The following is a 12946-nucleotide window of genomic DNA, read 5'->3' as shown; positions in this document are numbered from 1 at the left end:
TTACAGAATGTAGTTGGTGCTATTTATGTCACACTGGCTCATGTGACAATACTAGGTAACATGCAAGATGACTCCTCGAATGAGGTGGGGGTGTAGTATTGAAGGAAGTGGATTTATATCAGATGATTAGAGACTAAAAGGACAGGAACAGGTATCTTGCTGTAGGGAGATATAATGGTTACACCAAATGGAAAGGAAAGGAGATAGTGAGGATATGTCAGGACATATTCTCAGGTTACAGGAAAGTGAATATAAAAGAAGTAGTATGAATGGGTAAGAAAGTTCATGAGAGTATGAAAGAAAAGTCGTAGATGGTCCTACTATAACAGTCCCTTCATTATTTCATCAGTGTAAGCACTTTTATTAGTAAGTTGATAATCTTTATCGGCCATATTTTCATTTGTTTTGTTTTAGTGTTTGTTTTTCAATGCTTGGGGTGTTCGATGAATAATTTATCAAGGTATTGTTTTATAGCTGGATGATCATCCTCTTATCCAGTTATAACTTACCCGTATCTGTTTTTCAAGAAAGGGGATCTCATATTTCATACAAAGTTGCGAAGCAAATGGATGATTTGTTGACAGAAGCAACAATGCTTGTAACTTTCATAGACTGCAATTGTAAACACATATATATGTATATATAAGTTTGGTAGAACAAATAGTATAAATAAAACTCAATACATGAATGTATATATTCCATACGTGCCACTTAACAGGATTTCGTAGAATTTTGAGAAAAATATGACAACCCTACCATGTCACCAACCACAAAAGACTTGTAATTTTCTCCATTATTTAAGATTAGTGATCTAATATATTTCATGATTGTACATATAATCATGTAGATGCACACACACACACATATATGTATATATGTACACATTTATATAGTGTATATATATATATTCTTTTATGTGTTTGGATAATTGCAGTGGCCATCCTGGGGCACCACTTTAAAAAGTTTAGTTAAACAATCAATGTCTGTCTGCCTTTTTTTTTTTGCCAAGCAGTTAAGTTACAGAGATGTAAACAAACTTACACTGGTTGTCAAGCAGTGGTGAGACATATACAAATATATATATTTTATGATTTCACTTACATATAATGATATTGCTAACCAGTTAGAACTAAACTTACTTAAGTCTCAGAATAAAGTGTGTACAGAATCATCATCATCGTTTAACGTCCACTTTCCATGCTAGCATGGGCTGGACGATTTGACTGAGGTCTGGCAAACCATATGGCTGCACATGACTCCAATCTGATCTGGCATATATACATGCACACACAATGACTTTCCGGATAGTTTGTTTATCAGATTCACTCACTAAATGTGTATATCTGTATGTATATATTTGTATTCATATGATCTCACATTGACACTGTTCCAGCACCAGTGACAAGTAAATAGGATGTACATTATGTGCCACATAATGTATACAAAGGTATAAAGTTTTTTACTTGGAAACAAGGGAGGTAGCAGGAAAGGAATCTGGTTGTTGAAAACTGCCCAAAATTTCTTGTCCAAACTATGTTAGTATAGTAAGAACAGATATAAAATTTACATGCATGTATTATCATTTCATGTCCACTTTTCTATGCTTGTATGGGTGAGGCAGATTTCCTACAGCTTGATGCCCTTCCTCATTTTCAAGCAAGGTATTTCCCCATGGCCTGACATATTCATGGAAGACTAGAAATGAACAACATTGCTTATATGATGGTGATACTTGTTTACAACCATCACGCTATCAAGACAAGGGTGCATGCAAATATACACTCTTATATATGCATACACAAATAACAAGTTTTGTTCAGCCTGGGGCTATAGTAGAAGACACACAAAGTGGGACTGAATCCAAGATCACATAGTTGAGAAATAAGCTTTTATTTTATCTCTATTTTTTCATCTATGCTAGCATGGATTAGATGAATGTATTACTGAAACATTGTTTTACAGCCAGATGTGCTAACTTGTACCTGTTTTTCAAGTAAAGGATTTCTTAATTCACATACCTTCAAAGTCCTCAAGCAAATGGCTAAACTATTGACCAGAGAACTGATGACAATATTGCTCACAGCAAACAGCTGTCATAGAACCCAAATATAAACACACATATGTATATATCATTATATTAATTTAGCATCCATTTTCCATGCTAGCATGGGTTGGATTGTTTGATGGGAGCTAGAAGACTGTGCTGAGATCTACTGTTTACTTTGGCATTGTTTTTAACCTGGATGCCCTTCCTATTACTAATCACTTTACAAAATGTACTGGGTGCTTTTTACATGGCACCAGCTCAATCACCAAATAACTTGCAATGCATGACTTCTCATTAGATGAAGGAGTATTATTGAGAGAGGTAGCTTTAAGCCAAATGATGAGGTTAGAATAACATAGAGGCAGAAACAGATGTCTTGCTGCAGTGAGACATGGTTACCCCAATTGGAAAAGGTGCAGATAGGATGTATATAAGAGGGATTGGATAAGTGGGCATGTAAGCACACAAGAATGTGAAAAGGGTGTATGTGTAGTGGGTGAAAACAGGTGTGTGTGTGGGGACATTTATCAGGGACAGATTGTGTGCAGGTAAGTTCATGAAAGTGCAAAAGGAGAATGGGAGTTAGATGAGAGGGGAATGGCATGTTGAGAAGATGGTTTGTTGGGGAGAGATTTGTCAAAGACAGGTTGTGAGCAAGGACAGACATAAACATGCTGTTTGTACATCAATTTTACTTAGATGGATAGGTCTTCTTAAGTACAGCCAATCATCTTGGTCCTTTGTCACCTCCTCTATGAGGTCCAACATTTGGAGGTCATTTTTCACTGCTTTGTTTCATATCTTCCTCTTTCACAGGTTTCATCCACATTTTGTGATTGGCACCACTTTATGCAGCTGTTCTCATCCATACACATTACATGGCAATACAAATGCTGTCATCTCTCTTGTACACTACATCTGATGCTTCTTATACCCAATTTTTCTCCCCATCACATTTACACTTTGTTGTATTTTGACCATCCATCAGAGCATGCTGGCTTCATTTTTTTCAAGCCTTTGCTTTCGCAGCCAATGTTTCACTACCATGTAGCACAGCTATTCATACATAAGCATCATACAATCTGCCTTTCACTCTGAGGTGAGGACCTCTGAACTTTCTCTAGCTGGTTCTTATCCTGGCATTTATACTTTCGGAACATTTTTCTCCAATGTTAATTAAGTCACCTTGTAAAAAACTATTTACCATGTCTAAGGATCTTCCTGGTTATTTAAGGAAATCTATTTCCCGTGTGTTCTTAGTGTTTATTGTTCCTGCACATCTGCCACAGACACACTATTTTCCCTGTTATTCCACTGCACCTTTCAAGTGCTTATAGCCTGCACTGAGTACACTATGGAATTTCTAAGCATACCTTTTGTACATATTGGATAGGGTCATTCCTTGAAGGGATTAGTAATTTGTTTTCCTGTTTACTAGGACTTTGATGTTTTCTAAGTTAACTTTAAGGTCTTTGGATTCTGAGGTTTTACTCCCACATCTGAAATTTCTTCTCTAATTCTACTACAGGAACAAAGTCATTAGCATAAAGGAGCTCTCGTGGGTAATCAGTCTTAAACTTCTCTGTCATGGAGAACTAAGATAAGAAGGGGCTGAGAACCAAGCTCTGGTGAATTCCTACCTGCACACAAAATTCACTGCCACTCATACCTGACTTCCATTTTATCTGACAGCATGCCTTGGACAGCTCTCACTAGATATTCATCTATTCCTAGCAACCACCAGATAAGGGTGAAGGACCCTTTCAAAGGCTTTCTCTATGTCAACAAATGCCAAGTACAATGGTTTATTTTTGGTTAATTGCTTCTTCTGAAGTTGCCTTACTAGGGTAGAATCAGTAGTGCTTCTCTCTGGCACAAAACCAATCTGCATCTCATTTAGGTTAACTTTTCCTACTTTGTTGAGCTATGATCCTTCCTGTAACTTTCATGACCTGGTCCAGCAATTTGATACCTCTGTAATTATTTCTAAGGCATCACCTTTACCTTTGTAGCAGTGGTCTCTAATGCTGCTACACCAGTTGTTGGGTATGAAACCTTCCTGGACAACCTCATTAGCCATACCAGTGATTAGGCTGTATCCCACTTCCAGATATTTTGAGCATCTCAACAGTAATTCCTGATGGTCCTGGGGATTTCCACCTTCATATCCCTGATTGCTTTATCTATCATACTGCTTTGAATTTGGTTAACTGGTCCATCTATTGGGTCCTCATCAGGACAACTCTCCTTTTTCCATGCTTTCTCCACATTTAGCAGCCTTTCATAATGGCACTTTGTTGCCTTTATTTTCAGATTCACTAAGTGCAAGCGTACTATTGTCCATTCATACATTTCTCTCCTACATGATGATTTTCTTTAATACACTGTCTTCCAATCTGGAACACCTTGTACCTCAAAGCATTGACAAACCTCTTCCTTTCTGCTTTTCCTTTTGCTAGATAGACCTGTCACCTAGCTTCTCTTCTAGCTATCTGGTATATTTCTCTGTTACCCCCATTCCTGTTTCTTCTCTTTTATGGCTCTGTCATAACATAAACCTTGGTCTGGCTGGAACATTGCACTAGCCAGATTTGATCCTTTGCTCTCAATAGGTTGTCCCAAAGGAACTTCCATTTCTCCTTTCTATTAGTCCTTTTTCCTCCTGCTCATTACTCCATGTTGTCTGTTTATTGAAGATGTGACCAAATGAGGGAATAGGAAATAAGAATAGTTATAATGGTGTAAACAGTGATAGGTATGAAAGGCTAGTATAGAAGGGAGTAATGGAAAGGAGATAGTTATGGCGGCTACATAGTAGCTGGTAGGGGATTGCATAGAAACACAAAATGAGTGGTATGGAAAATAGACTGAGAAAAAGGGAGTTATGAAGTGTATGAGAATGATGTATATGGAAGATGAAGGCAGGAGTAATGCATGTGTATATGAGAGAGAGAGAGAAATGGATAGGAAGGGAGAGATGGCTGTTAACAAGTGACTTGGAAGAGAGGAAGTGATAGCTGGCACTACAGAAGGATGTTGGCGGTGTGTATTGAATATGTATTGATCTGAACTATCTCACAGGTGATGTAGAGCACAATGAGTAACAAGCAGAACAGTGAGGGTGAGCGCCAGATTGGAGGATAAGGGCGAGAAGTAGGGAACAGATGGAGACTAAACTGGAAGACAATGCACAAGAGACCCAAATATAGATATATCAAACCCCACTCCCCAGTTTCCAAAACGAACATACTTTCCCCCACTCCCAATACTTTATACAGATAAACCATCCTTCTTCTGCATTGCATGTCACCATTTGTTGCAGTCCTTTCTCATTTCCTTTGTGAAGTTCCACTAGCTTCAAATCAGTCTTTACTACTTTGTTTCTGTGTCTTCCTTGGTCTCCCTCCTCCTCCTCCTCCTCATCCACAGCTTATGTCAATTTTCAGTGCTTGGCACTTCTTTATAAAAGCTGTCGTCTGCCATACATATCACGTCTGTATCAGCACATTCTTGTCTCTTGCACATTGTGTCATTTGATTCCTCTTATATTCCAGTTGCTTCCCCATCTCATTTATTTTGTTGTTCATGTACACTAACATTACATTTCACTTCATTTCAGTGTCCTTAAAACATCAGCATTCAAGGTCTACATCTTGCCACCATACATATATATGTATATCGTCAGTTCATATATCCAAAAACGAAGCACATTCTAAAACACTAGAGCAGTAATATATTTTTAGAAAGTTGATTGTCATGGCCTGTCAGAGAGGTTATGTGCATATGGCCATTTAAGTCTGACAAGTTACCTACATGGCTAAGTGCTTTATAGGTGTGAAACCAATGATCACTCTCTGACTGACCATAACAATCAACTTCTTATATATTTTCACACATAGGCGCAGGAGTCGCTGTGTGGTAAGTAGCTTGCTAACCAACCACATGGTTCCGGGTTCAGTCCCACTGCGTGGCATCTTGGGCAAGTGTCTTCTGCTATAGCCTCGGGCCAACCAAATCCTTGTGAGTGGATTTGGTGGACAGAAACTGAAAGAAGCCTGTCGTATATATATATGTATGTATGTGTGTGTATATGTTTGTGTGTCTGTGTTTGTCCCTCTAGCATTGCTTGACAACCGATGCTGGTGTGTTTACGTCCCCGTCACTTAGCGGTTCAGCAAAAGAGACCGATAGAATAAGTACTGGGCTTACAAAGAATAAGTCCCGGGGTCGATTTGCTCAACTAAAAGCAGTGCTCCAGCATGGCCGCAGTCAAAATGACTGAAACAAGTAAAAGAGAGTATACACATATTGCAACACTATATATCTGCACCCTCCTGTACTGAAATGTATTTATATGCTAACCTTATTACTTTATATACATTGATGCACACAGATATGTCTGTATGTATGTGAATGAGTATATATATATATATATATATAAAAAAATGTACTACCTGGACACCTCATCACCACTATTTAGCTCTTTGCTGCTACCACTGATGCATTTCTCACTCTCTCCTAAATGTGAGTAGCTATGTAGCTACCCAACAAAAGCCCATCTCTGCCCTACCCATTTCTATCATGTCTTAACTCTCATCTGCTAGTACAAAACCTCACCCCTCAGGTTTCATAGGCATGCAAGCTGCATTGTAATTTCACTAGTGCTAGTTACGTGAGAAAAGCACTCAGTACATCCTATAAAGTGGTTGACATCAGGAAGGGAATCCTATTGCCAAAACCATGATGCATTCTTTAGACCCATTGAATCCTGTCACACCATTCAAGCCCAGCCAGCATGGAACATGAATGTTAAATGCTGATGATTTATGTCATTTTAAGACAAAATTTGTTAAAACAGATTTTTCTATGTTTGGATGTCCTTTTTGTCACCAACCACCATCTGTTCCCAAGTAAGGTAACATTTTCTGCTAGTCTGGACATACCTTTGTGACAGATTGTAAACAAACAATATTGCTTGTATGATGGTGATGTTTTTTTTTACAATTAGCATAATGGCAACAAATGGGCAGAAACCTACTCATACATATGTTTGTGTGTGTGATAAGCTTCTTTTCAGTTTCCACCAACCAAATTAACTCAAAAGCCTTTGGCTGACCTGGGACTATAATAGAAGATACTGAACCAAAAATCACAAGTGAACTTCTTTGTCATATGTACGTGCGTGGATCTCAAAGCAAATAAAGCTATAGATACAATATGTAAATATTGGGCTAAAAAAGTGAAAGGCTTATATATATACAGATACAACACTGACTTTCTGGACAATGATAGTCTGGAATCTTATAAACTGAGCTAATTTAAGGGCAGGAACTTCAAATTCCTGCAGCTATCAGAGTGGTTTACCAGGTGGCCCTGTTTCACAGCACAGTATTTATAAACTTGTACCATTTACACTAATATACAGGTACCCGTATTTCATTTAATTAAATATTTGCTTAACTTAGGGGTGACCACCCCTGATTCAGAAAAATTAGTAATCAGAAAAGGCTTTGGAACCAAAGGTTCCAGAAAATCAATGTTGTACCTACATATATATATCCACTGTGTTTTAAATCATTAACAATGTAACATTTTAAAAATTTTATATAAAAACTACTCAGAATCCAATGAAATTCCCACAGAATGATGGCAATAGTTATATGCGCATTGTATGTAAAAATTGTGAGGTTTTGCACTAGTGTAAACAAACCACAACTATTTGCATGATTTCCATGAATTTTCAGTGTTCCAAATTATTAACTCATAGTCTGATGATTGTGTAATTATGGGTTGTAAATGTGACTTAACTGCTTCAGGGAAATCTGTTATTACTTCTGAACTTGCAAAAGGCAAACCACCATTAGAAATATCTAAAATAATTGGAAAATATCAGCTCCTATGAAGATACGTAAGGGGCAGTGGAGGGCTTCTTCTCAAAGTTCTCTGTCGTGAATTAAATAAATGTGAAGTAACGAAGAACCCAGGTCTTACAAATAGAAAACTTTTCAAGTGCATTGGTGAACCAAGTGTGTCCAGAACTGCTTGATGTTGTCTTCTGAAAAAGGTCAGTAAACCAGTGACATCAGTTAAAAGGCCTCTTTTAAACAAAATCATCTGAAATTGTCAGAAGATAACATGAAGATCAACTTTTCATGGAGCAAGGGAAAGGTTGTAAATGGACAAGATCGTCATCAACACTTCAGATGTCAACAAAGGGGAGGAGGCATCATGATTTGGGCAGTATTGGAGGTATTATAGTTGGTCCTTGGAAAGTACCTGACGGTGTTAAAATGACTGCGGATGCATACACAACCTTTCTGAGGGAGCACCTTGAATTTTGGTTAAAAATGTAAATGATCACCTTCAAGAATCATAATATTCATGCAAGATAATGCGTTCTCACATTCAGTGAAGAAAACTAGAATATCTGCAACAATTAGGCTTCTGTGAACTTTGGAAGATTAAGTGGCCTGCCTGATCCCCTGACTTAAAAGCCAATAGAAAAACTTGTGGAGTATTCTAAAGTGGTGAGTTTACAAGAATGGACACCAGTTTAGGAGCAAGGATGAACTGTGTCCGGCAATAGTGGATGTATTTCATGGTATACATCTGAGGGGATTAAAAATTAGCATGTTCCATAGACCAGCGCCTTTCCCAACCTATTTCAAACAAAGGCTCATATACCCCTCACTAACCAGCTCACCTATCATTCTTGCTTGTTTATTTCTATTTCTTTCATGTTTATGACTGCATGTATTCATTTCAGTACGTACACCAAACAATTAAATTGGTATTTTTTGTTTACATGAGTTTTAATTATACCTCACTAATAATTTGAAACTGTGAAAGTTTATGTAAATTTGGTAAACGGCCATAGTTTGTGTTGTTTTGCAGAATCTCATGTTATTTTATACTCCATGCACATATAATTGTAGCCATCATTCTGTTAAAATTTCGTTGAATTTCAACAAGTGGTTTTTAAATAAAATAAAAAAGCGTTATCTCATTAATTTGAAATGCAGTGTATATATATATAAACCTACATTATTCTGGTGCTCCAACAACAAATAGTTCTTCAACATTTATTTATGGAGTGGGTAATTGGAATGCAGGTAAGAATGTGAGACATTCATGCCTCTCTGAAGGATATCGAAGACACAAAGAGGAAACAAGATTATGTAATGAGGTATCATTATGGCTGCAACATACACTTTTCTACACACACACACACATATATATATATATAAACCATTCCCCTGCACAATCCTTGTTGATACATATATGGATGGATGGGTGTATATATAGAATAAATTTTAATGAGAGGATGTTTCAAGACTCAATTAACTATACCTCACAAACTTAATATATATATTTATATATGTGTGTGTGTGTATAAAGCTGCACATTGCTTTAACAGAAAACAGACAACAAAAACTTCCATAATTCTTTATATCAGAATCCATAAAAAAAAAAGCATTAGTGTTTGTAACTCTCATACTTACATATTTCTACAGATTCCATATTAGCTATCAATATATACATTCACCAATGTTTTATACAAGCCATGTTGATTACAGTACAAAATGTCTGGCATTCAAATTGTAACCATTTTCTTGCCATATCTACTCAGCAGTTTAATCTCTGTCATAGCTATGGCACCACTGGCCCCATAACTGGATTCTAGTTTTCAAATGACAAGGTTCTGTTACATTCTTTACTGTCTCAACTCATAATCATCAATGTCACCAGCTGCATTATTATCATTTTCATTTTGGTCATCACCATCATATCAATGATTGTCATTACCATTGTTATTGTCATATTATCACTGTACTCATAGCAACCATAATCATTATCTCTAAATTACCATTGAAATAATAATTCAAAGATAGAAACAATAATTTAGAGCGAAACCCTTGAGACCAACTGCAGACACACATTTCCCATTCATCAATCTGTTGGTAACACCTACTCCCATCCTGTAAACTACAGATTTATTTGATTTCCCAACCCATCTGATTGGTGGTCTGGAATTGTTGATGACAATTGTCACAGCAGAGGAAGCACAATAAACATGACCACTAAGCAATTGATTATATAAATATTTACCTTTGTTTAAAAATAAGTGAAATATTTTGGTCTTTGATGACTGATCATATTTTTATATTCTGATGTTGTAACAATGAGTTGAGGCCTTAAACATTAAATATATACATGTGTATAAATAAATATGTGTGTGTGTGTATACACTCACATATATATTATAATGTAGTGAAAGAGTAGGAAGACAGTTGAACCATTTGTTTGAGGTACTATTTATTGACATGCTGTTTATTAAGGGTACTGTTTGTGTGTACTATTATTGGGGGTTTAATTTACTGGGAGTACTATTTGTTTGGGGTACTATTTATTGGAGGGACCATCTGTTAGGAACACCATATATATGGAGCTACTCTTGGCGAGCAGAGTTTTCTCTAATTTGCAAGCTAGTTATAAAATGTGTGCACACAATATTCTTAAGGCAAAATGAAATTTTTTGATTGAAGAAATTTTGGTGATGGTTACTTGCATGAATGTGCACACATACTTTGCTAAGAAAAAACAAAATTTGCTACTCACAAATTTCTGTAGACACTCTCAGCAGAAACTTAGAGGAAGCATTGCTGTTAGGGTACTGTTTATTTGAGGTATCATTTCTAGACAGTACATTTATTGGGGTATATATATTATTGTCTAATAGTTCGCTAGTTTTCTACCAACAAACCGACTGACAGTATTAATTCAACAGTTGTTTAGCCTCAGGTTGGCCCTGATTGAGCAGAAATATAGTGATGAGACACATTGTAGATGTGACTTAGCCTATTATCCATTGAGTACTCCTTGTATAAAAAAAATGGCAAGATATGATCTGACTGCTTTTTATAGCACATCATGTGACTTTTCTGTGAATATATATACCTTACCCTGTTTGGTTTCATTTTTAATTGTCTTTATCTATCAAACTGTAAGTATCTCCTTCAAACTAACCGAATGCTTGCCTTGTATTCTTCCTCCTCTCCTTGTTATTTCTAGCTAAATGTTTTCCCTCAAAATCCCTGGTGATTACATTGGCTTTGATATGATGTTTTTGCCTCCTCGTTAAGTCTAATGAATTTGTTGTTTTGTACAGCTTGTCAGTCAACTTTCCATTTATTAATCACTACAATTATTATGACCATTATCATTGTTATTATTATTAATTTATAATAATATAATTATTATTATTATTATTAATTTATGATAATAATAATAATTATTATTATATTTCTTATTTTCGATAGATTTCTTTTTATTTATCAATAATACTTTTAATATTTAATTTTATTTCCCATTAATGTAATTAATGGCTTCTAATTTAGGCACAAGGTCAACAGTTTTGAGGTGGAGAGAATAGTCGGTGCCATTGACTCCCCCTGCTTCCAGTACTTGATACTGATACATTAAGGCAAAGTTGACTTTGGTGAGATTTGAAACTGAAACTGGAACTCTCAGAACAAATACTACAAAGTATTTTGCCTGATGTTGTAATGATTCTGTTAATCTTTATAAAACAAATACATATAATTTATTATTACTAGATTAATGATTGTCCTTCTTTCTGCCTCTGGTGAAACCAAGACATTTGTCTACATATTTGAAGGTGACTGATGAAATTTATTGAAGAAGATTATCTATGACCCGATATCCTTTCTGTCACCAATCCTCACTTGTTTACAAACACACTAATATTTCTCCATAGCCAGAAATAATTTCACAGAATACTGGAAATGAATGAACCTGCATGATAGAGACACAGATTTACAACTATCACATGTATATACACATATGTCAGGCTTCTTTCAGTTTCTATCTGCCAAATCCACTCATAAGTATTAGCTGGCCCAGGGCTTTGGTAGAAGACACTCATCCAAAGAAACATGCTGTGGGTTTGAACATAAGACCATGTGGTTGAACAGTAAATTTCTCTACCCCACAGTCATACTTGCTCATATCTCATTATTTCATAAATTGGCTAATTCAAAGCCAAAGAGATCAAGTTAAAAGGTATTGGAGTGTCTTTTGATAAAGTAGTCATTTCATTAACTGACTGAATATTATAACTTGATGATAACAGAATAAAGTATATGATTAATAATATATTTATCATAAAATTATGTTTTCTAATGTCAATTTTATTTTCCCTTCATTTAACAAACATTTCTTGATACTGAAGATTTTGCTATAAATTCGCAATTTTTTCCATTCCTCTTTCCCCCAGCCATCACTAGCATCACTGAAGTAAATTTATGTATGACAAACATTTGAGATGTTCTCTGCTAACCTCCACCACTGATTTTGCATTGATTTTTTTTAAAAAGAAAAAGACATTTGTGATCAACTTCCTGTCACTTCAGTCTCTCTTACCTTCTTACAGTATCCACCATTTTCCCCAATAGTTTCCATACAGCATCCCACCCTACTGCTTCTTGTTGACATTTCACCATTCCCCAAATCATATCCTTTGATCTTTTAATTATTTCTGTCTATTAATTGGGGTCAACCAAATGACTAGATATAGAGTTCAAAATCAGTCTCTTGTTACTCTGATCTGTGCAGCTGGAGGTGAAACTCAGAGTATCAAGAGACTGACTCAACAAAATAAAATACATTAGTAATCTCTTCTATGGAACTCTTTTTTTTTATAGTTAACACTATTCACACACGTAACTCTGTGTGTGTGTGTATGTATGTATGTATATGAAGGTTTCCACTCAAATTCCATCAACTAAATCTACTCGATCTATTAGTCAATGCTAAGGTTATAATAAAAGACAATTTACCCCAGTTGCCACACAGTGAGAATGACCCAGAATGACATAG

General features: G+C 35.9%; 1 protein-coding gene across 7 annotated transcripts in view; it reads left to right on the top strand.

Moving 5' to 3' along the window:
* The window catches only part of LOC115224732 (endothelin-converting enzyme homolog), a 154199-nt gene that overhangs the window by 94020 nt on the left and 47233 nt on the right, over positions 1–12946 (top strand). The window lies entirely within an intron of this gene.

The sequence above is a fragment of the Octopus sinensis genome, linkage group LG26 (assembly GCF_006345805.1).
Source record: "Octopus sinensis linkage group LG26, ASM634580v1, whole genome shotgun sequence".
NCBI classification, from domain to species: Eukaryota; Metazoa; Mollusca; class Cephalopoda; order Octopoda; family Octopodidae; genus Octopus; species Octopus sinensis.
This window is presented reverse-complemented; position numbering and strand designations above follow the sequence as displayed.